At 37.2% G+C, this 25014-nt stretch overlaps 1 protein-coding gene across 8 annotated transcripts in view; it reads right to left on the bottom strand.

Annotated features, from left to right (window-relative positions):
* The window catches only part of NBEA (neurobeachin), a 683574-nt gene that overhangs the window by 626316 nt on the left and 32244 nt on the right, over positions 1–25014 (bottom strand). The gene's annotated exons all lie outside the window — the stretch shown is intronic.

The raw sequence follows: 25014 nt of genomic DNA, 5'->3' as shown, positions 1-25014 counted from the left end.
GGGTAAATTAACTTGTTTTCCTTAATATACAACTTAAACTATGTACAGAAATCAGTATCAAGATAAGTTTTGATAGAAAGAAATTTAGTATTTTCACGTCACATTTACATCAACTAATATATATTTACATATAATTCAGTTTAATATTATATCACTATTATACCAATATCAAGGAATTGATTTTACTGTTTGAAAAGTAAGTCACAGCAAATAACAGCAATAATCTATATAGCATTCAGGGTGTGGCAGTCAACCACTTATTGATATTGAAGGGGATCAGGATACGCCACCCCAAAATATGCCACTTTGGCATAAGAATTATTTTAAGATAAAGGCAATTAAGAAGCAAAAGATACAGGAAAAATATTCTGCCCTCCCATAATCTTCCTAAAAGCAGAGCATAAATTTATCTACGTGAAAGGCATAAAAACCCACCTCTGTTGTGCTAGGATGAGAAGAGCAACCCCTATCCCTGGAGATGGAGAGTCCACCCCAAAAATGAGTCTGCAAAAACAAACTTTACCAAAATAACCCTTATCTTCCATTAGCTGTTCTCCCAAGTACTTCCTAGTCACTTGCCCACAATGCATTGTCCCTTGGATCTCAAACCCTCTTTCCTTTGTCAAGAAGGGTAATAACCTCTCTTTGAGTTTCACTTCATTTCTGTGAACCGTGATGTAAAAATACCAATAAACTGTATATTTGTTTCCTCCTGTTAATCTCTTTTGTCTGTTCACTTCACAAGCCCCACGTTGCTGAACCTTATAAAGTAATAAAAACTCTGGAGATGGATCTAAACTCTTTCAATTTACATGAGAAAGTGAAGTTATCTCAGTGTTCCTCTACCTTCCTACACTTCCCTATTTACCTTCCTACAGGACTATTTTATAGCTTTTCTTCTCTGCTTAAACTTCTAAGACCTCCTGCCCTATCCTTACTCTAGTGATGGCTATCTTCCCTTTGCACTAACAAAATAAAAGCAGGTAGAAAATAACTTTGTCATCTTTTATCACATTAACTCTGCAGGTATACACATATAATCTCCCTTCTCATTATTTTCTTAATTAATTATGAGAAGAAAAATTCTCATAATTGCTTCTTCTGGATGACATATCCAGAGTTCTATACAAAGCCAATTGGAAGTACTGTTGAATGGCAAGTATATACCAGGTACTGACTCCATCTCTGGCCCTTCATCTTGCTCAGGCTGGCTCAATGACTTCTCTTAGGGCTACATGTTCTGGGCTCCTTGGAGATTAATACACATACGTTAGAAATGGCCTCCAAGGCCAAGATGGGGAGAGGCATGTTTTAGCCTCCCATGAATCTGTTAGAGAGAACAGTCTTTCCCCTTCCCGACTCACAGGTGGTGCCACAAGATCTAATTAAAAGTTAGCTGCCAATTAGGCTCATGCAAACCCTTTAGTGCATGTGAACCCTTTGATACACTGTAATGCCCTCTAGGTGTCCCCTCACTCTATAAAATCTGTGGACTAAGGTCCAGACTTTATGGAAAATAATGATGCAGCTGCTGTAAATTGCCATCCACGTGATCCCCCCTAAATAAAACTCTGTGTAAACTGTATGGAGTTGCCTACTTCATTTTTCTGGTTCAAAGCGCCGTCTCAGTTTGGGGGATACTTTGCTGTTCCTCCTCCACCTTCTTAATAGCCAATGCTTCCATCTATGCCTTCTAAGCAGATAATGTCTCTCTTCTACTCATAGTATTCCACTGGCTTCCCAACTCAGTTCCAATAAAATTCAAACTCATACAGCCCTTTACATAATCTTCTCCATCCTTCATCTATCAGATCTAATCTACAAACTTCACCTCTGCTCCAGCCACAATCTTATTTTGACATTCTCCATTCATTCATGCCTATTTGCTTTTCCCTTTGTCTGCCATGGTCTCTCCCCAGTTTCCACTTGATTCTCTCCCTTCAAGTCTCTCTTCAGATGTCACCTTATCAAAGACACCTTCTTTAAACTACTTAACTTAAAACAGCAAACATTCCAGAATTCTCTATATCCTTATCCACACTTTGCTCCATAGAAAGTTTCACCATCTGACATACTATGTATTTTAGGTGTGTGTTTATTTCCTACCGCTTCTCCCTAGACTGTCACCTCCATGGGAGCAGAGACTTTTGCCTGCTTTGTATATTTGCTATATACCTCTAGCATCTGGTATATACTTGCCATTCAACAAACACTAGTTGAGTAAATGAATTTCGTCCTTTAGCAAAATTTGGAGCCCAATCCCACTATGCTCCCAAGGAGATTTTAAAAAATACAAAAACAATATTTGAAGACATCAGAGAGCTGCCAAGACAATGATCTGGCTTTGCAGCCAGATCCAGAGAGGAAGAAAGCTCAGAGAAATTAAGTCCAGCCCAGGACTCTTTCCCTTCAAGGCAAATGCCCACCACAAAAGCAACAGTGGAAAGGCTGAGAATCTGAACGTAAATTTTAACATACCCATGGAAAACCTATGGTTTAGAGACTTACAAGGGAAGACCTCTTTCAAACACCCCAAGCTTTTTGCTTGCGAGATACTCCCCAGAAATAAGGATGGGGGAGGAAAAGCCCAAACATGCTAAGTGAAAGAAGCCAGTCACAAAAAACTACATATTCTATGATTACATTTAGAATAGACAACTCAATAGGGACAAATAGCAAATTAGTAGTTGCCAGAGGATTGGAGGGATGGGGAACTAGGAGGCACAGAGCTTCCTTTTGGGGTGACAGAAATATTCTGGAAGTAGACAGTGGTGATGGCTACATAACATTACAAATATACTATAAACCACCGAATTGTACCCTTAAAATGGTCAACTTAATGAAATGGTGAATTTTACATCAATTAAGAAGGAAAGAAACAGACACGCCCTTACAGAGACCAAGCATCAACTCAAATCATCTCAATTTTTTATTGAATTCTGACATTCTGAGATTGCTGGGGTTTTAAGCCTAGGTACCAGCATGAACCAAAAGCAATTACCCCTGGAGGCAGCAGAGGTACCAAAGCTTCCAAAGCTTCAAATTAGCTCTATAACTTTTGATGTACTTTATTCAAGCCTCAATCAAAAACAACCAGTCAGATTAAAAGACAAGAAGGGAATTAAAGCCAAGGAAAATAAGACATGTAGGTAACTAGATAATGAAGCAAATACATAGATGAATAGATAATGCAGTTATCAGACACAAAATTTTAACTAATCATAAACAATACGTTCCAGGAATTAAAAACCACGATTGAGGATTTCAGCAACTAACAGGAAACCATAAGAGTATAAAATGTACTTTCTAGAACTGAAAAGTAAAATAACTGAATTTAAAAATTTAATAATGAGTTTGATAGCAGAGTACATACCGCTAGAAAAAGAATTAGTGAAGCAGAACACATAGCAAAAAAAAAAGATTCAGGGGGCGCCTGGGTGGCGCAGTCGGTTAAGCGTCCGACTTCAGCCAGGTCATGATCTCGCGGTCCGTGAGTTCGAGCCCCGCGTCTGGCTCTGGGCTGATGGCTCGGAGCCTGGAGCCTGTTTCCGATTCTGTGTCTCCCTCTCTCTCTGCCCCTCCCCTGTTCATGCTCTGTCTCTCTCTGTCCCAAAAATAAATAAAAAACGTTGAAAAAAAAAAAAAATTAAAAAAAAAAAAAAAAAAAAAAAAGATTCAGGAATATCCACAAAGGGTGAAAGCGGAAGGGAAAAAATGATGTAGAATACAATCATATGCATATATATCATATATATCATATGCATAATAAGACCTCCAGAAGGATAGGAGGAAGAAATGAAGCAGGAGCACTATGTGAACATATAATGGTAAAGAAATTTTCAAAGCTATTTAAAGAAAAATTAAACTTCAAGATTGTAATCAGGAAATGTTCAACAAAGAAAATCCTACAATTAATTTTTTAGGGAGAAAGGAAATAATCCCAGATGGACGCTTAGAGAAGCAAGAAGAATTAAAAGTTAGGAAGAATAAATATATGGGTGAATCTAAATATTTACTATGTATGTCAATAATGACAATGAGAAGAAGGGTTTAAAAGATATAAAATATTAAGATAAATGAAAACAATAGCACTAAGTCTGGAGAGGGATAACAAGAATGGACTTACTTTACTCTTTAATTAATCAAAGATGTACATTATAATATCTACCCAGGGTAACAACTAAAAGAATAGCAACAGAATATATATCTAAAAGTTAACAGAGACAGGTACTGAATAATTATGAAAAATATATAAATCCAAAAGAAGTCAAGAAAGGTGAGAAAAACACACTGAACAGACAAAACAAATATGGTATCTTTAAAGCCAAACATGTCAATAGTTACATTACACATAAAGATATTAAACACTCCAATTTAAAAACAAGGATTGTCAAACTGGGTATATTTTTTAAGAGGAAAAAAAAACTCAACTATATGCAGCTTACAAGAAATGAAGAAATATGCTTTGCACATGAGGATCGAGTACAGAATAAAACCTGTGGAGGATGTGAAATAGTCCCATCTTTCAGGAGTTTAACATGTGCTAGCAAGGTAATTCATAAACAGAAAAGCCTAAGGCAATTATACACACACACACACACACACACAATCTTAAGAAATACTAACTTTTTCCCATCCCTGTATTTTACCTGGCTAGCTTACTCTTATCCTCCTGTTCTCATCATGTCACTTCCTCCAGAAAGCTTTCCAGACTTTCCCTAACTAGGTTAACTGGGTAAATAAAGTGCCCCTGCTAGGAGATTCCATACAAACTGTGCTTCTTCATCAGAACAATTATTACAGCATAGAGTAATTAAATGTTTTACCGTCTCCTCCACTAGAAAACAAATCCTATAAGATCAAAATCCCAGTCTCTACTGGGTCCAAAACAAGGAAAGGTCTGAGGTTTTCCCCTACTTGCAGGCTAAAAAATGAGCCTGCTTGTTTCATAAATGCTGGCAAAAGACAGGTGGCTCCCAGGTCAGAGACAAAGGATTTTATTACTCAAGCACAGCAGGCTGTATAAGCTTCCTGCTAGCATTGGTTCCCTCTGTCCTCCAAAATCCTCAGGGCTGATGTAGGGTAAGTCCAAGTGGATGCTACACATATAGAAACTCCAATCTTTTAAAGGGGCTGCTAGCAAGCCTGGCCAATTTTTTGCCTTAGAGATACCTTTATTATCATGGTTAAAAATAAATCTGCCCTGTGCCCTAAATATCTCTTTCAAGGCTATTTACAAAAATCCTTGAAAAGATAATCTAGAACAAACCCTGATAAAATATGCGAGAGAGAGAGAGAGAGAGAGAGAGAGAGAGAGAATTGTCCCAAACTACAGTTCATCATATTACCTGTAACACTTAGCACAGTGCTTGTCACACAGATGGTAATCAACATTAGCAGATGCATGGTATATAATAAATGAAGTAATGAAAAACTGGGACAGTGTTATGATAAAACAATCATTTTTAACTCTTAAGCTTTTTAAAAATAAAGATAATGACTCTTTTGATTCTATCATGTGCATATTCACATTATATCAACTTTGCAAATTCATATACTTTGTCCTATTACTCTCTTTTCAAATGAGTAGTTTCTAATGTCTAGGCAAATGCTATGTATTCTAACTTTTCTTTGTTTGGATCTTCAATCAGTTAGGACCTTTATCATGTCATGCACCCATTGGAAAAACCATGACTATTTTGTTCAATGGTAAACTTGCTGAAATAAATAAGCTACAGATCAAATAAGTGCACTGGTATTTTCTATAGAGGCAAAATATTGATATATCCCTAACCTACAAGAACTGCTTTCTAAATGGCATAAGAAGGCCTTATAGGGGATTAATGAAACAAGAACCGTTTGAAGAGGAAATAACAAAGCTTATTGGTGGTAGTGACAAACACTAATCCAACTGCCCATTGTTTTTTTTTCTCTTTCCTTTCTCATCACAGCAAACTATTTCAAATATTGCAATTCACAGAAGACTTGAACACAGCCTTATGATCTAGATCAGAAGATAAAGCAACCTATTAACTCTATATCAGAACAAAATTGAAGTTAAGGAATAAAATATGCATGGATGAAAGTTTCAAGGTGTAACCATAAGGGAATATACAATCATATACTTGGTGGGATTAAAATAACTTACATTCCTTCCACATGAGTAAACAAAAATATAATCAGTTAGTAACCATCTTTATTCTTTTTATCTTAAAGCCGTATGTGTGTATTTTTATAAAGTTAGCTAGTATTTTGGGGCAGTGGAAAGAGGAGTGAGGAGGAATGCTAACTACCTGGATCATTTGTTATCCTTTTTACCACTTATAATCTCTTGTGAAAAAATATATACCGAATTTTATTTTTCCCCACATTACAATCTCAGTCATGTTGTTATATATATACACACACATACAGACACACACACACACACACACAATCCAATGTCACTTATTTTGATCACTAATATATCAATTTTTTCTATCATCTGTGTTTTCTATTGTTGAAATAAACTTCTAGGCATTTCTACCCAGAACGTGACTTCAGCAAACTGAACTTTTGTGTTCCTGTAAATGCTATTCTTGACCAGAAATGCAATATATCCAGTCAGCCCATTCCCAAATGCCAAGTCAACACTGGGCTCTATACCTATTTCCTTGTTCCTTAATTGTTTGAAATAAGGTCAGATATGCCACCCCAGTTAGTCATGCCCTGTTTCTAAAATGCAGCTACTAATGCTCTATAAAAATCCCTCTTGCCCAAAATTCCTCAGGAGGAGCGCTCTGCTGCTTGTGAGGTATCTTACTCCCCCAGTCCATGGATTTTCTTTGAATAAAGGACATCAAGCTCCTTACTAAATTGTTTTAGCTCTGTCATTTGATGGTACTTAGCCAAGGTTTTCTGTGAATCATTTTTCTCCTTGCTGTTTTTGGAATGAGTTTGTTCATTCTTAGTACTTTGCACAGTGATCAGAGAATGTTGTTTTTATTATTTCTCTTCTTTGGAATTCACTGAGTTTTTTTGTTGGCTTCTAACATGTTCAATGCTCATTAATACTCCATGTGCACTTAAAAAGAAGTTATGGTTCACTAATGTCAGGGTTTAGAGTTTGATATAAATAAGATCCACTCTTGATCATATTTAAGGTATTCAATACACTTGATACATGAATATGATCTGCCTTAGAGAGGAATGTGTTAAAATCTCCAATTATTAACGTGTCTGTCTCTGTCCTTGAATGAACTATAGTTTCTGCTTTTTTAAATTTATTTTTCAAGAGAGAGAGAGAGAGAGAGAGAGAGAGAAGGAGGATGTGGGGGGGAGGGGCAGGGAGAGAGGGAGAGAGATTATGCCAAGCAGGCTCTGCATTGTCAGCACAGAGTCTGCCGCAGGGCTTGAGCCCACAAACCATGAGATCATGACCTGAACTGAAATCAAGAATCAGACGCTTAATCTACTGAGCCACCCAGGTGCCCCAGTTTCTGCTTTTTGAGAGATGGCCTGATGTGATATTGTGACTTATAATAAGAAATATACGTATTTTTGGGCTTTGTTCCCATTCTTGGCATAGAGCTCCTCAAACCCTTGGAATTTCCTAACAGAGGGGAGAAACAAAGATATCTTTTTTCATGTTAATGAGGTGACTTTAAAGTAATCTCATTTTGGGGACTGGTTGCCAGGGGAATCAAATTTGGGATTAAAGGGTTAGAATTTTCAATCTAGACCTCCCACCCCACCACACACCTCTGGGGAGAGAAAAAGGGCTAGAGACGGAGTTCAATCACCAACGGGCAAAGATTTCATCGATCATGTCCATGTAATGAAGCCTCCATAAAATCCCAAAAGGATGGGGTTCATAGAACTTCCAAACTGGTGAACACCCAGAGATGCAGGGACAGTGGCATACTCAGGGACCACAGAAGCTCCATGCCCCTTTCCCATACCTTGCCCTATGCATCTCTTCCATTTGGTCATTCCTGAGCTATATCCTTTTGTAATCTAGTAAGTAAATGTTTTCTGAGTTCCGTGAGCCAATCTAGCAAATTAACTGAACCCAGGGAAGGGGTGATAGAAACTCCATCTATAGCACAAGTAACAACCTGGACTTGCGATTGCATTTGGGGTGGGAAGCAGGCAGTCTTACAGGACTCAGCCTTTAACCTGTGGGATCTGACAGGTTAGACAGTGTCTAAACGGAGTCAAATGCTTAGTGATATAGGGGAAAACACACACCAGAATTGGCATCAGAATTATAACCGGTGGCAGTCATAGGAGATGTGCTAGAGATCTGAGAAGTGATATTCGCCCGAATGGGCCTGGCTCATAGAAACATGTGGCTTGGGAAGAGAAAGGATGAAGCGTGGGGGATGAAGAACTTTTGATTCCTGGGGGTCACATGGTCACCCACAGTGGAGCAGCAACTGTGCTGTGCTCGGCTGCTAAAGGGAAAAGGTACCAAAGGAACTTGCAGATGAATCCAACGCCCTGGGAGTTGGTTTGCTGAATGCATAAAGAAATGCAAATTAATAAGAAACAGGCAAAATATACAATCTCTTGGTTATTATTACCAAGAGATGATAATATTATTTTAGCTGTGAGAGCTAAAATAAAATAAAAAGTGCCGAGTCACACCCTGATGATAGACAAACTTCAAATTTCAGTCAGTCTGGGCTGAGGCCACTACCCTCAAATCCACTCCCCAAAGGAAAAATTATGCAGAAACAGCAGAGAATACTTCTAAGACCTCTGGTCACCAAGAAGGTAGTCCGCATGGAGGGAGGACAAAACCAGGGAGTGCTGAAACTAGGGGATACAGTGTGAAGTTGTGTCACTTTGTAGACTGGTATCATCAGCTTCCTTGAAGAACCTTTACTAAAATGGATTAGGAGAGTGACTAATTTAGGAGGAGTATCTGGTCTCGAGTGATGCAGAGTTGGAAGAGCCTATCTGGGCTGACACAGGACCCACCACTCACTACGGAAAAAATCACAAATGGCTATCTGTAATCCAGACACACAGGAGACTTTTCTCGAGGGAACGGCCAGCATGGTAGACTGGATACAAGTCACCACCAGGTCTGTTTACCCTGAGCAAATGGACAGTCCACCACTGCCTATAAATGTGAAGTGGAACATCTCAGACGAAGCAGCTGATATGCTTCACATACAAACCATACTAGACCAGCTTTTTCATGACCAGGATATTCACCGCTGAATATACCCATTATCCAAGTCATGGTAAATGCGGTTAAGGGAGTCTCTCTCACATGGCTACCTCACATAACCTTGTTGCTACAAAAGTGAAAAACAGTTCTAGAAGCTTTATTAAATTTGGTGACTCAGCTTTCCCTTATGGGTCTTACAGATGCTAATAAAAACATTAGGTTAATTAGCGAATGGGAGAAGGCTGAAGGGAGAGTCAAGGGACTCTTCCCAACAAGGTGGAAAATTTTAAACAGGTAGTAAGAAATAAGGTGAATAAAGCAAATATTGAGAGACAAAACAAAAAAATCATCATAAAGGGGAGAGTCACAGGATTCATCCCAGCAGGGTAGAAGTCTTTAGATGGTTATTAAGATATAGGATGAATAAAATGAAGTTTGGGGTTAACACACAGGTTTTAATAGAGCACTACAAAAGCTGGGTGGGCCAGATAGATCTTCTGCTGGTCTTGCAACATTACAGAGACCCAAACAAATCTACCCTATTTACCACATTTTGAAAAAAAATTAAAAAGTTAGCAGGCAGAGATTACAATGAGAAACCTGACCTGTTATACCTTGGGACAGTTGTAAGGCAGATGAATCAAAAGGCAGGGTCCCTTTGCTCAATGCCTTCCTGAGGACCCAAAGACTTGCACAAGAGTGGGTAAAATGCTAAGAGGGTAAAAAAGAGAAGTTTCCAGGACTCCTTTATACAGGAGTCCTACAAAAGTGGTACTAAAACCCATTGGCAAGGCCCTGACTTGGGCTGCAATTAGATTGAGAGAATATAAAAAGCTAATGTATGGCATGACATGAAAGCAGGAGTGTTTAACCAGGTATCATGTAAAAAAGTTGTATCAATTTTACCTGCATGTTTCATGGGAATGGCTATTATGTCTGGGTGGGGAACACTTCCCCCCACCTAGTATTGCAAAACCAAAACCTATGAGGTCCTAACGGAAGCTACATTACAAACTAAAGAGTTGATGGAATTAAGGTAAAGGTTTGTAGCAGAATTGGTATAGTTGAACAGGCTTTATGCAAAGTGGTTGCATCTTTTTTTTTATCTAATTGTATTATGGAGATTGACACTGTACCTGACTGGGAAACATTTCCCCGACCTAGTACTGTAAACCACAAGGCATCTTGCCCTTCAGGTAATATTAATTGGGCATACTAAATGGGAAGCAGTAAGACTGCCTGAGTCCCCACATTGTAGAATAGAAGGAGGAGGACCGGGAGCAACAAATTCTCTGTGCAATAGCCCCATGTGGAGCACAGACAGGGGCTTGTTCCAAGAGCCTGTGAGTGCCTCCCAGCAATGACTGCCACAACACTGGACTAGAAAATTTCCATTTGAGGGGCATTTACTACCTTGCCGTTGTACATTATTTACTGAAGCTATCCCTATGATTGAAGGACGTAAAATGATCTTGTAACCTGAAATAGCCATAATGTCTAGGATGATGTCAGAGACAGACTCTAATGGGAATGGCAGTGTACAAAACATAATAAAATGAATATGGTTTATACAAGATCATGCTGCCTGGGGAATGCAAGGAGGAGAGTCTCAGGAGCAGGGGGTTTCTTTTCCCTGAGGACTGACTCTGAAACTGTGTGAGAGGCTGCTGTATTCTATCATCAGTTGGACAGTGCCATATGAACAGTTCTTGACTGATCAACAAAGAGATGCTTTGTTTGTGGACAGAAGTTCCAAGGTGAATGGACAACATCCTGTTTGGAAAATCACCACTCTGAGTGAAGAAAAGGTAAAAATAGATCAGTTTGGTATGCTGAATTTCATGGTGCTTTCCTAGCAGTGATGGAAGAATTGAACACTGGTAAAAGCCTCTATGTTTAGGTAGTTACTGACTCATAGGCAGGGGCCAATTGCCTCTATGTTCAGGCAGGAGGACCACGGAAACCGGACCTATAAGAGAGATGTTCACATTGGGCATGGCCCTATGGAAATCACTATCAGAACATCAGGGGTGCATCAGAGTGCAATGTTAACGGCCACCAGAAGAACTCTCTCGCAGATTCAGAAGGTGACTGGAATCAATAAGCAGCTATCGCGGTGTGCCCACTTAGGTTGGCCATCTGAGCCCATGAAATGAGAAGACCTGAGGGCACTACAGTAGTACAGGGATGGGCTAAATCTAGACATGTCCGTCCCTCTTGTATCCTCTGAGGCATAAAATGACAACAAAAACTGTTGTGCTGGTCAATGAGAGAGACAAAGACTACAGATGGCTATGTGAGAGATTCCTTAGTGGGAAGGCCCTAAGTAATAGCAAGCAAATCAGACTGAGGCTAGTAATTCTGGAGGCTACAAATGGGGGTCTTGACAGGAACAGACACTGCCTCGGAATTGGACTTTGCTTACCCAGTGACAGATGCAAATGCTCAGAGTGCTATAAAAGAACCAGAACAGATGATATGGCACCAATTTGGACACTGGGACACTTTGAAGAAGTGATGATCACTTTACAGCCCCTAATGTCCAACAATGGGCAAGGAGCTACCCTCCTCAGAGTAACAGTTTGATAGAGAATTGGAATCTACAATTAAAACACTGGTTGCCTAAAACAGAGGGAAACAAAGGCAGGAAGGGCTGGTTTATACACCTTCACAAGTATGTATTCATATTCAAGATACATGTATATCTTATAATCCATGTAAATTTTTTTCAAACTATCTAATATACACTAAAAGCTAAGTAAAGTGTAGGCTATTGTTATTTTTTCCTAACCAAATCTGATGTTAGCAAATATAACTACCCTACCCCCAAAAAGGACCACAAACATAGCTTACTATTTTGTTCTCATCTATACTTCTTCCCCTCCCAACTTCTATATGCCTTTTTTTTTAACATTTATTTATTTTTGAGAGACAGAGAGACAGAGCGTGAGTGGGGGAGGGACAAAGAGAGAGGGAGACACAGAATCCGAAGCAGATTCTAGGCTCTGAGCTGTCAGCACAGAGCCTGATGCAGGACTGGAACTCCCGAACTGTGAGGTCATGACCTGAACTAAAGTCAGACGCTTAACTGACTTAACCGCTCTGCCCTTTTTTTTTTTTTTAATTTTTTTTCTAATGTTTATTTAGAGACAGAGAGAGACAGGGCATGAGCGGGAGAGGGGCAGAGAGAGAAGGAGACACACAATCCAAAGCAGGCTCCAGGCTCTGAGCTGTCAGCACAGAGCCTGACGTGAGGCTCGAACTCGACAACTGCAAGATCATGACCTGAGCCAAAGTCAGATGCTCAACTGACTGAGCCACTCAGGCGCCCCAACTCCTATGTAACCTTTTAAATTATATTTAGATTTACCAACATGTTTTACAGCTCTGTGCATCATTACATCCTGTATACTACTATTTTCTCTCAGTTCCCTGCTCTTCTTGTTAGAGTACATCATTAGTAATTCTTTCATCAATGATCAACAGGACAGTTTCTGAGTTCCTGTATGCCTGAAATTATCTTTATTTCTCTCTTATTCTAAAATGTCAATCTGTCTGGATAAGACAATGGTACATTCAAAGTTATTTTCCCTTAGTTGTTTTATCAGCATACTATCTTATGGAATCAGATGTTACTAATAAAGAAATGTACTGTCCATCTGATTCTTAGTTCCCTGAAGACATCTACTGGTATTTTAAATATATGTAGATACATGCAGAGAGACAAAAAGATAAATACAGACATATCTATGGATGGTGAGCATCACAGTTTAATTTGCAGTGCCCTGATTAGCAGTCAATGTAAGCACTATACATATAATGGTTAAGTGTCTGGACTTTGAGATCGACTCCTTGGGTTGAAATCTAGACACTGAAACTTACTGAATGTATAACCTTAGCAAGTCACGTAAATATACATCTGTGCTCAGCTTCCACATCGGCAAAGTGTGGATAATAATAGTATCTATCTCATAGTGTTTTGCTGAATTTTAAGAAAGATAGTGAAATAAATTAATTCAAACCCGTGATGTTCAGTCCAAAAAATTTTTTTTTCAGAAAATCATGTATAGGCATTTTATAAAGGTTATTTTTAAAAAATCATAATGAAACAACATACAGCTAATGTACACATATGTTTTTAAAACCATATGAAAGGGAAAAGAATGATAAATATAATACCCACAGAATTAGTCACTTTAAAGAAGAGGAGAAAAATAGGATTGGTAAGCAACATACAGGGAGCATCAGCAATACTGGTATTCTAAATTATTATTATTATCATTATTATTAGTAGTAGTAGTAGTAGTATAGAGAGAGATAGAGCTCCAGCAGGGGCAGAGGGAGAAGGAGACACAGAATCTGAAGCAGGCTCCAGGCTCCAAGCTGTCAGCACAGAACCCGATGCGAGGCTCAAACTTGTGAAATTCAAGATCATGAAATAAGCCAAGCTGGCCGCTTTACCGACTGAGCCACCCAGGCGTCCCTTCAATACTGGTATTCTAGACCACAACTTGGAGAGTGACTCATGACTATTATTTTATTACTGAGAATGGGGATGGGATGAGGAACAGAAGATAATTACCAAATACATGATATCTTTCTTCATCTTATTGAGGCATACCTGATCACCAGTCTTCATATGCACTGAAAAGTCTGAGAGCAAATACACCAAAATTAAAACCATTAAAAAATTTTTGGGAGAAACCAAGAAGCCAGATAATGTTAAAAAACAAAACAGGGGCGCCGGGGTAGGTCAGTCAGCTAAGCGTCCGACTTCAGCTCAGGTCACAATCTCGCAGTTTGTGGGCTCGAGCCCCGCGTCAGGCGCTGTGCTGACAGCTCAGAGCCTGGAGCCTGTTTCAGATTCTATGTCTCCCTCTCTCTCTGACCCACCCCGTTTATGCTCTATCTCTGTCTCAAAAATAAATAAACGTTAAAAACAAAACAAAAACAAACAAAAAAAAAAACAAAAAAAACCCATGTGTTTCTAATAAACCAATCAAGACAATTACGGGGTTCTCCCCTAGCCCTGACAGACTGACAACTAAGATATAGAATATACATATATGTGTTTTTATGAGATCAAAAAGAAAAAAAGAGTGCCAAGGTAAAATAAACCAAAGACTCTCACATATGTGCATAACTGTTAACAATATTCAATTGGATCTGAATTTGGTAGAAATAAGAATGAAGTAAAGAGTTTAAAGAACCAGATGTCCCAATGAGGGCAAAAGTCAGATTAATGGAAATGGAAAAATAAAAGATATCTTGATATCAGAATAAGTAACCGTAACCTTCAAGATTTTTAAAACAACAGCTCTGGTGATTCCAAAGTTTGATGTCTGGTCGTATATGCCAGTTGCTAAAGTGGCATAAATATATAAGTTGTTGGAACAGGAATGAACAGAGAGGCTTGCCCTGCAGGGAACTTTTACCTGTGACGTGAAAATTATCCATGATGCTTAGAAGGTAGCCTACAAAGGAAAATGGTGAGCCAGGTGACAAAAATCCGTGAGGAATATTCTACAGGATGATACAGCAGGTACAGCATAGATTTCAAAGCAGGAAGGGACTGTTGGGAAAGGCTGATTTTAAAAGTGATCTAGAAGCAAAATATCTGGAGAACGCCAGATTCTTTGCTCATCTTCAGGCATGCTGAACTTGGAAGAAAGAAAAAGCACTTCGATTTCAGGTAAGGAGGTAAAAGTACTAGAGGGAAAGAGTGAGAATATAAAGAAAGTTTTTTTATGGAAAAAGACCCCACAAGGAGAAACAGGATGAAGAAAGAAAAGGCTGTTTTCTCACATCTCTTGAGGTTTTTGCACATGCTTGAAATGCCCTTTCTAATCCCCTCGATCTGGGTAACAGGATTTGGCTCAGGAGTTATTTCTTAAAGGAAAGCATTTTAAAATCTAACCCATCCCCCAATTCAATGCTATTTCCTAAGCACGTATACCTTGTGACTATCTTTATGAAAGCATTTATCAATATGTAATTGTTATTTTTCATTTCCTGTCTCTAACTAGATTAGTGTGACCTGAGTATATGCCATGTATTTAATTGCTATAACCCATCATCGTGCCTGGCAGAGAAGTATCCAATACCTGGTGGCCACATGCTGAATCACTGCACTATACCAGGTTGACAGGAAGGAAAACTTGTTCACAGCAGTTTGTGTCTTGGGCAACACCCATGGAAAAATGATGTACAGAACTACAAGAAGTAAAAACACGGCTTACCATTATCCTCAGTGTCTAGTGTTACCAGTAAAATAGCATTTCTGTCAAACTGGATACAACTCATTTTAATTACTAAATGTTTTAATTCTCAAATCTGTACTCACATCTTTAAAAGTTGAGTTTAACAAAAGTAATAAAAAACTATAATAATAAAAGTATTGAGTGTTAATTAAATATTTTATTATTAAATTATTAATTATTAAAATATCATTTGAAATTGCCAAAACAATAAGCTGGATTTCTATGCCCACTTTTTATATAGCTTTGTCATCCCTGAGTCAGTGAAGGAAAACAAACAATGGATTAAATACCTTTCACTGATTAAAAAGCATTTTAAAATGTTATTCTTACAAAGAAATTATTAAAGAATAAACGCAGGACTAAATTTTAGCTCAGTTTTATTTGTTTTTTCTCAAAATGAGCATTTACGATGTTTCTCTAATACTACAGTAAGGTAAGAGACATGTGGTTTTTAGTTAGATGACTTTATCAAGTCTACACTGAAAAATATCCAATAAGCATGAAACTGGAGGTGTGTCTACATAAAAGTAAAAGTAAGCCAAATGGCACTCTGAAAAAGGTACCATGATATATCTCACTGATTGCATTATAATAATAAGGTCAGCTGGAATTGGCACTAAGGAGAATGTAAAACCTGAAGGATACCAGAAAACCCTCGTCAGTACTTACACTGTCAGTACGACATACAAGCATCAGATAGATTTTGATGGATATACTGCCAGAAATTACAACAAAGAATGCAATTCTGAATAACAGCGTCATAGTACTCAGCCTCAAAAATGAGAACCTTAAAAGCTAAAAACTTTTCTTGATATCAGCTTCAGTAATAGTTGGTTGGGAGAAAGTTGATAAAAAATACAAAGAATAACTTTACTTTCAGTTTCTCATAAAATGGATACTAGGCAAAAAAATGTTTATCTTTGAGTGACACCATGTCCGTAACTCATAAATTATTCACATTAAAATAACGATATTCATGTGCAACAATTTGAGATACAGTAGCTTCCTAGTCTGGAAAGCAAAATAATTACCATTTGGGGAATAATAATGAGGAAGAAAGTTCATACCAATGTGCAATGGAATCAGAGTACCAGCACTGTAAACCTGAAAAGAATTTTATTACAGACCATCTATTCCAATTGCTCCCTTCACAGAGACCCTACGCCTTTATACAGTCAAACAGTCAACGCTCAATTTATTTTTAATACTTCAAAAAGTCTAACCTACTATATGCCCTGGAATTAAAAGTGTATTACCTAACCTAAACATCATCTTCCTTTGTCCTTCATTGAGTGTAGATAAATGCAGTACTGTTAAACCATTTACCTCACTAAAAAACAAAGTGATATTTACTTATTAAAAATAATTTAGTAGAAATTGGGAGAGAAGGGAGGGAATGAAAAGGGATCCTTCATGATTAAAAAACAAAAAAAGTTGGTAATAAAGATACTCTTACAACCAAAGTCAACAACTAACGTAATGGACAGGCAGAGTATATAGGCTTCCTTCTTTTTAGTCCAGTGCTCTTACTTCCCCACCACTTGGAATGGTGTCCACAAATACTGAAGTATTTACAATGATTATTGTAGAGTGATGAGATTACTGTTAATTTTTAATTTCTTCTTTCACATAAATTTTCAAAATGATCTCCAATGAGCATATATACTATTATATCAGAAAACACACACATACATTCTTACACACATAAAGGTAACTTTTCTTGAACCAAATCTATTACAAATATAAATCATACAAATTCAAAAGCATGATTTTCCCATGTGCCACTATCATTCCATATTCCTAACCTCTGGGTATGTTTCCTCATTTACAAAATAAGAACAATGGTAGGTTCTCATTTTTATGTTTCATTAATTATTGCTGTGACAACTTAAAAGAACAACTGTAAAAGTCTGCCACAGATCACTTCTAAAACCAAGCTGTTCTCAGGATGCCTGGGTGGCTCAATTGGTTAAGCTCAGGTCATGATCTTCGGCTCACAGTTCGTGGGTTCGAGCCCTGAGTCAGGCTCTGTGCTGATAGCTCGGAGCCTGGAGCCTGCTTCGGATTCTGTGTCTCCCTCTCTCTTGCCCCTCCCCCACTCATGCTCCGTCTGTCTCAAAAAAATAAACATTAAAAAAATTTTAAACCAAGCTGATCTTCATTATAATATAAATTCCATCATCATTGAGATTACATAGATATTTAACTTTTGAAAGGCCCATTTCAAAACTTTTGAAAGACTACCATTTCAGGTATCAGCATTAATTCAACATTTAATCCTAATATTGCTAAAAGTTCAATAAAATGTGGCAAGCTAATTACCATGGGATAAAAATGAAAGTAAAATAATAAAACCATACACATTTTTTACTTTATGCAACTTTATATTTATATATCAAGATTCATCTAGTTTATTCAAAAATGCTTCTCAAGTAGCAAGTTATTTTTTAGATGTTACAGCAATTATACTTTGTGAAGTAACTATGACGTTATACTTAATGTTAACATTCAAGACAGTGTTATACAGCTGAAGGTACCACATTAGAAGTGAGCATAAGACCTAGATCACAATTCTGACACCATCTCAAATGGATAATATGATCTTGGGCAAGTCACTTAACTTATCTAAGGTTGAATCTCTGCTTTTCCAAACCCCAACAGCCTCAACTAAGAAAACCTCAGGCTCAAGCCTAGCAGAGTATTAAGGATTCAGTCCCATGCAGGTAAGACTGAGGATTAGTCCTTCTGCTTTGTGCTCTAATTCAGATATTCTGGGGAGTAAACTTTTAACCCCTAATGCTCACAGGGTTTACCTAGTTCTGGAAAATGGGATTCTGCATTGGTTTCCTGAGCTAATTCTAGTCTCCCTGCCAGAAGGTCAGGGGTAGAGACAACCTAGAGCTGGGGTCCCAAACACCCAACAAGCTCTCAAAAGTGCTTATCTCTGGATGTGTGTGCATTCATCTCTAGCCACTGACTTAACCTCTGTTTCAGTGTATATATAATAATTCTTCTTGTAACCATTACACTATCAACTATTCAAATATAAACATTATCATTTGCCCATACTACCCATCACGTCAGACACTTTGGGTAGCACAGCTAGTCTAAAACCAACTCAAATGCACCAGAATCCCAGATACAGTGATTTGAACTTCTAGCTATCTGCCTAGAGTCAAAATTACCACCTTATACATTTCAGTTGAATTCACTGTTACACAAGTTCCCTTCCTATATCAACTCATCAATAAAGTATGTGATGGTCAAGACCTGTAAATAATGCTAATCACATACGTGTGTGTGTGTGTGTGTGTGTGTGTGTGTGTGTCTTATATACATACATATATGCATTTTTCATATATAATGGTAAAGGGAGGATTTTCTCTAAATTCATGGAATTAAAAAAATATTTACAAGAATATGGTAAGCTGTAGCTGAAAAAACAACCATTAAAACTATCATCAATAAGTACTGCAAACTGGGTTTCAAATTGGAATATGTAAGAAATAATTCCACTGAAAACTATATAATCCTTCTGTAAAACACATTTTAATATGTATGAAAAGCCTTAAAAGACATTTCTTTACTCTAAAACTCCCACTTTTTAAAACTGAACTTCAGGGGTGCCTGGGTGGCTCAGTCGGTTGAGCGTCCAACTTCAGCTTAGGTCATGATCTCACGGTCTGTGGGTTCAAGTCCCACGTCAGGCTCTGTGCTGACAGCTCAGAGCCTGGAGCCTGCTTCAGATTCTGTGTCTCCCTCTCTCTCTGCCCCTCCCCCACTCATGCTCTGTCTCTCTCTCTCTCTCTGTCAAAAATAAATAAACATTAAAAAAAAATTCAAAACAAAACAAAACTGAACTTCAAAAAATATTCCTAATAATGGAAACATATTTATGCACAAAAATGTTCTCTTCAGCATGTTTGTCATGGTCAACAACTGGAAACATCCTAAGTATCCAAAAATAGAAAAGTTATAGTGCATTTATGAATGCACTATATACACAAATAGCATATTATATACCCATTCTAAATTAGTTGACAAAGCTGTATCATAAGACATAATTTTTTGTAATATGTTAGCTAAAATAAATTTATATACACAAACACATAGGCAATTATAATTATATAAATAAACCAGTTCTCTATATAGGTGAAACCCTATAAGAAAAACAACAAAAATATTAATAGCTGATGTTTCAGTGGTGAAACAATGAGTCATCTTGTTTTCTTTTTACCATAATTGCCTTATAATATGGTTATATTAATTTAAAAAAATTCTAATCACATAATCCAAACACACAAATCTTATATAGATGATATATATGTATATATCATATATATCCGAATATATATATCATATAATATATATATATATATATGTATCAGAATCCAAGAATATGAATTAACTAAGTTTATTCAGCTAAAAAAAAAGTCTAAAATTTAAAACTTCCTACTCAATTTTATATTGGACATAGTGTTGCTTATACATAACATAAATGGTTTTCATCAAAAGCATGCCTATTTGCATCACACAAATTATCTTTTATACATCTATAAAATACTGTAGGAAATGAAATAAGGAAAAATATATAATCTCAAAAAAATATACAATTTAGTTGGGTTATACCCAAGTAAACAAAATATACTCAAAGAAATATAAGAAAACTTTAGAAAAATAAGACATAAAGTAATTGTAATTATAAAATTGCTATAAGGCAATTTGATACATATGTATTTAGTTTGCTAAGGCCGTGTTAACAAGGTACTACAAACTAGATGGCTTAACCAACAAATATGTGGTCTCACACAGTCTGAAGTCTGAAAGTCTGAGATCAAGGTATCAGCAGGGCCATTTCCTCTGGAGGGCTGTGGCAGAAGGATCTGTTTCAGGCCTTCCTCCTTGGCATACAGATGACCATCTTCATATTCTCTTATCTCTTTACATCAGCTTCCTTCTATGCATGTCTGTATGCAAATTTCCTCTTTTTAAAGGGATAACAGTCATACAGGATTAAAACCCACCCAAATGACTGTATTTGAACTGATTATCTCTGTAAAAATCCTATCTCCAAGGTCACTCTACCTTACTGTAGGTTAAGACTCCAACATAACGTTGTTGTTGTTGTTGTTGTTGTTGTTGTTGTTGTTAGGGGGAGGGCAGTAAATTCAAGCCATAACACCATGGTTGCAACATCCCAAAAACATGGGTAAAGGCTGCCTTTTATTCTAATGCCTACCCAAGACAAAAAAAAAAAGAACCCAGAAGGAACTATACCAAGTTATAAGTACTGACTTCCAATGACAATGTTAGGAGTGACTATTACTTTCTAATACCCTGAATTTTTCACCAAGGAAACTTTTTTTTTTTTTTTTTTTTTTTTGAGAGAGAGACAGACAGACAGCCAGATAGCACCAGTGGGGGAGAGGGGCAGAGGAAGAGAGAGACAGGGATAGAGAAACAGACAATCTTAAGCAGGTTCCATGCTCAGTGTGAAGCCTGAACTCAGGGCTCGATCCCACAACCCTGGGACCATGACCTGAGCTGAAATCAAGGGTAGGATACTTAACTGACTGGGCCACCTAGGAGCCCCAAGAGAGCATTTTTTTTTAATCAGAGAAATTAAAAAAATATTGTGAGTTCACTGGTCTCCAACCCCAATCTATTCTTAATTACTCTTACCTAGTGGCAGAGGCTTTTCTTTGGGACAGAAGTCGCAAAGGCATAAGCACCCCTCAATTGCTATGACTCTCTAGGGAGAATAAAAATCATGTGAAAGTTTTAAAGATTTCAGTTAAATCTCATCTCATCTCATTTGAGATGTTTTATCTCAAATTCTAAATAAGAGCAAATCTTACTTTTAAAAAGTAAACCTCATTCTTAAAATGCAAATCCCTTATGCCAGGCACTATAAGGAAATAAAAGAGAGAGAGACAAAGTACAACATTCACGCACAAGCAATCACACTCTCAGGCACACACATAAAAAGGAAAAAAATGATTGAGCAAATAATTCTATGTGACCTATTGAAAGGAGTAAGTATGTTAAATAAAACTAGGCAATCATATAATCACAACTGGAAATAATTGAGAGATCCTGTCCAAGCTAGTTGTCTTTATTCAGTGAGATAAATACTTTTACAACTAATATTTTCCTATTGTCTTTATAAAAGATCCTCAAGGATGGACTGTCAACATCCTCACTTTCTAAAATATTTCAACTCTTACAGTTTTTTCATCAGAAATAATTTTCTCCTATTAAAAGCTTTACTTTTCTCATTTTTTTCATTAAAGTAAGTAATAAGTCATTTAAATTTAATACAGGTACCCTTTGTAAGTATTTCATATATGCTATCAAACTTCATTTATTTTAATAGCTTTAAATATGTAATCTTTTACTGATTTCTTCATATCTTTTTAGAAGAAGCGTAATCAAAATGGTGCTCAAACATCTAAAGAAAAACCTAGTAGTGTGTAGAAAAAATTACAATACTTCTTGCACGACTGTCTTTGTAACAGACTAAGCAAAATTCAAACATAATGTTATTCACTGTAGTTCAATTCAGTGTATGTACTGGGCAGCATCTATATAATGAGTACTACAGCTTGATAGGCACTCCTCACTATGCTGTAACCAGGGATCATTCTCAAACAGTGAGACAATAAATCTCTGAAAGCAACTGATTATTTATTTCTAGATATCTACCTCCTTATTCTAATAGGAAGTGGTAGGAATAAATTCCTCACACTAATTTTTGGCATATTTATTTCTCACCAAAAATTAGTTAAATGGAATTTTGAATTCATCTCTGGATTTATTCTTTCAGTTATTCATTCAAATATTTCCTGAACACATACCATATGCAAAGGACTGTATTAGGTGCTCACAATGCAGTAGTTAACAGGAAAACTCGGTGCCATAAAGGTTATATTCTAAGAGCACCTGTGTGGCTTAGTAGGTTCAGTGTCCAACTCTTGGTTCTGGCTCAGATAATTACTTCACAATTAGTGGAAGCAAGCCCCGCGTTGGGCTCTGCACTGACAGCACAGAGCCTGCTTGGGATTCTCTCTCTCTCTCTCTCTCTCTCTCTCTCTCTCTCTCTCTCTCTCCCCCTCTCTGGCTCACACACACACACACTCTCTCTCTCTCTCTCTCTCTCTCAAAATAAACATTAAAAAAAAAGCTTATATTCTAGTTGCTAGATTATTAGTGCATATAACCTTATTTGGAGAAGCCACGAAATATCTGAAAAATTAATTTGGGAGAGGAGAAAGGAACTAGAGAAGAAGAAGAATAAATGAATGGAAGAGTGGCAACAGATGAGATAAGTGAGCTACTGTGCTATCAGATCATGTAGGGACTTGCAGATCATATTAACAATTTACAGCTTTGGGGCACCTGGGTGGCAGTTAAGCGTCCGACTCTTGGTTTCAGCTCACGTCATGATTTTAAGGTTTGTGAGTCTGAGGCCCTCATCAGGCTCTGTACTTGTGGCTTGGGGCCTGCTTGGGATTCTCTCAATTTCCTACTCTCTCTCTGCCCTCCCCGGCTCATGCTTCTCTCTCATAAAATAAATAAATAAACTTAAAAAAAAAAAAAAATTCAGCTTTACCTTAAGAACAATGGGTAACCACTGAAGGGCGCTATGCTCTCTCCGATACCTCTTAACCAAGTCAAAAATTTAACACTTGCTGGTTTATTCATTTCCTCCTAGCTCTCTTTTTCCCCATCAAGAGACTCCATATTTCAAAATTATTTGAGTCTATCCCCTTCCCCAAATGGAAGGTTAAAATTTTCTTTGTTCTCACTGCCAGTGTTCTGAGGGACCCAGCAACTACTAAGGTGAACAGTTACTCCAGACATTAAGATGGGCCTGGAACTACGTGTATTAGCAAAAGTTAAATAAGCTAATGAGCCTCTAATGCACATCTACTAAAACTCCTACACAAATAGAGCAAAGATCCCTGACACAAACAGATGTATTAAAATACACTGATAGTAGGACTTAACACTATTGACTGATCAATTCTAAAAAATTAAGTCTTACCATGAGCTTAACACTGTGATCAAGGTCCATTTGTTGCCTCAGCTGTCTGAAATGCTGACAAATTTCAGGAGCAGTGTAAAACCTAAGGCTTTTCTTCTGTTCTAGCTCTCACTCCTCCCAGAGAAAACTGACCAGGTCACACGTGAATTTAATAAATCAGTAGATTTAAGAGGGAGAAATCTTAAAGTCAGACACAATAGAAGGAAAAGGAAGAGAGGTTAAGGATGATTTTAAAGTTTCCAGCTGAACTTGGCTCTAGGTTTTACATCATCTCTCTTGTCCCTATATTGAAACTTGAAAGCATAGTACATCTATCCCTCCCAGTTTGCCTTAAAATACCAATTAATCCTTCCAACTCCAAGCAGGATATAGTATTCCTTCAGAATGTGTTCCTGAAACTCTCCCTGTCAGTGTGCCCATATTGCCCAGCCCAGTGAGAAACAATCACATTTTCTCTGCCACTTTCTTTCCAAGTAGATATTTCTATTAATGTACTTCTCACACCTGTTTATATTTATTTCCTCTACAGACATGTGAAAACCCTGAAAGGAGGGATCTGTGTCTTTAATAGTTGCATTGCCAATGTTTGTCAGGCACACATAAGAGGCTCTACATTTGTTGAGTGTACTAATGGCACATTAAGCTTTTTGTGTTGTTTTTTAAATTTAGGATAGAGGATGAATCTGGTAATAGTGAAGTGGTTCTTAACACGGTACAGATAAGAACTATAAACTCTGGACAAAATATTCAAAAACAGCTTTCTGAAGGTGCTGAAGAGCAACCAAAACCGGACACGTAAAAGAATAGAAATGGGAGTTGACAGGTATAAGAAAGTAACAGTATTTTGTAAAATTCTTTGTTTCTTATGATTTTCTATTTAGGGACAAGCCCCGATCTACATCATGAACCAGAAGTTATGGACAATCACAGCAGTTTGAACATGAGAGAAGCAATTCTTGAAACAACAACACAAGAGAGAAGAAGCCCCAAATAACCTTGGACAAATGTCTGGCTCAGCCATGAACTACTCACATTCATAAGATTTCAACTGATGCCAACTATTGAGTTCTGCAGTTTGAGTTTATCCAAGTAAACGGACACCTTAAAATTTGTCAACAAAATTCAGAAGAGCGTAACAAAATGTAGAATCTCTACACAGCATTATTCACAGCATTCACGATAACAATCCAAAATTACTTCACATACAAATAACAAAGAAAATATAGTCCATTCATGAAATAAAACATGATCAATAGAAACCAAAATCCAGAGGACCCAGATGCCTGAATAAACACATAAAGATTTTAAATCAAGTAGTATAACTGTGTTCATGGAACTTTAAAACACATCTCATAATGAATAAAAAGACTGGGAATCATAGCAAAGAATTACAAACTACAGAGTCAAATACAAAATGTACAATAGAAAGCTATGACATTTAAATTAAAATGTTCACAGAATAGGCTAAGTAGCAGATCAGATAAAAAAAAAAAAGAGCCAATGGAATTAAAGGTAAATCAATTTAAGTATTTAATCTGAAGAAAAAT

Source organism: Panthera leo, chromosome A1 (assembly GCF_018350215.1).
Source record: "Panthera leo isolate Ple1 chromosome A1, P.leo_Ple1_pat1.1, whole genome shotgun sequence".
In the NCBI taxonomy this organism is placed as follows: domain Eukaryota; kingdom Metazoa; phylum Chordata; class Mammalia; order Carnivora; family Felidae; genus Panthera; species Panthera leo.
Note: the sequence above shows the minus strand (reverse complement) of the source record. Positions and strands in the feature narration are given on the sequence as shown.